We start from the raw sequence: 1427 nt of genomic DNA, 5'->3' as shown, positions 1-1427 counted from the left end.
TGAATCAGATTTGCCAAATAATCTTTGTCCTTGAACATGACCTCACCTTTTTTTGGCTTTTTCCCAGGATCTAATTAATATTTATGTTCTGTCATTGTTTCAGATACCACTCCACTTGTGGATTTTTTTTTCATTCTCCACTGCTTTAATTTTGTGAAAAAAATAATTTCAAATATATATTAAACTTAAGCTGAATGAAAATTCTTAATGAAGGTGGTCTGGTGATTTTGTTTACAAAAACATGGCAACTGTTCCTTGGCCTTAAAATGTCAAAAAGGATACCTTAAATGGCTTTGTGTTTGCATGCGTCAGCACCAGAACATAGGGATTGACTCTGGCATCCACTGTCAGAAGTTCTTCAGCTACCAGAGTGTCAAGTCTCTTAAGCAGATCATTTCAAAGACATCACTTACACAAATTCTTCATCTCTGGATTTGCTTTGAGTCTTACATTTTCAGCATTATCTCCATTAAGTCACTGTGATGAAGTGCGTGTACAATTTGACATACATGGATCCATACAGAGAGCTGGAGAATATTGAAAAACATCAGCTTCATAGCCAGTTTCATCCTCAAACTCCAGAAGAGTAGCTGATTCTGGGTTTTCATGATCATCCAAGAGAACTGGGGGGTAATTCTAGGCATTAGCCTCCTATGGGCAGTCAGAACTATTTCCCCAGAATGAGGCACTCACCACAAGTTCTTTTCAGGGGTGAGATAACTGCCATACCATCATTCAACTGCCCTTTTTCTGGTTGTACTTTTTACAGTTCCCAAGTTCTACATTTACCAGTAGGATCCATGTACATTGCCTTTTCAAGCTTGACCCATTTTCCCTCTGAAATGAACTCCTTTGAAATAAAAGCCTGTTTGGTATATTGAGAATTGGTTCTTGGTTTTCCATTTTCAAATCAGTTAGTTTTCAATGTCCTCAAGCAAGAAGTTCATGGCCAGGGTTTGGGGTAAAGGGAAGGTTATACCTTTGGAAAAGGGAATGAAAGAAGAAAAGACAAGTCCAAGGTAACAGTCTCAGAAGGTGCCAGTGTTTCACAGCCCCACCAAACCATTTCAGCCTTCTCTGCAATTTTAAGACAATAATTTGTGTTGTTTTCAGCCATTAAATTTATGGTGGTAGTTTGTTAAAGCAGCAATTGGAAACTAATGCAGATGGGAAAGGCCATCTTAAGAAGAAGAATCTGCAAAATCAAAGACTTGAGTCATGACCTTTTCAGAAAATGAGGGGGGTGTGGAGTGTTTTGAGTCCATATTCTGGTATAAGAAGGGCTGAGGAAGAGATTCATACCAATTGAGGTAGGAAAGGTTACTTAAAAACAAGACAAAGGTCTTCTGCATTTTTAAAGTAGATTTCTATCTTATAAAATAATTCTGGCAGTAATGAGAAGAAATACTGGAGGTATAAAGACCAAG

At 37.8% G+C, this 1427-nt stretch overlaps 1 pseudogene; it reads right to left on the bottom strand.

Moving 5' to 3' along the window:
* Positions 1-261: 261 nt before the first annotated feature.
* LOC102970064 lies at positions 262-910 on the bottom strand (annotated as a pseudogene).
* Between the last annotated feature and the right edge of the window lie 517 nt (positions 911-1427).

Source organism: Panthera tigris, chromosome A2 (genome assembly GCF_018350195.1).
Source record: "Panthera tigris isolate Pti1 chromosome A2, P.tigris_Pti1_mat1.1, whole genome shotgun sequence".
NCBI classification, from domain to species: domain Eukaryota; kingdom Metazoa; phylum Chordata; class Mammalia; order Carnivora; family Felidae; genus Panthera; species Panthera tigris.
Note: the sequence above shows the minus strand (reverse complement) of the source record. Positions and strands in the feature narration are given on the sequence as shown.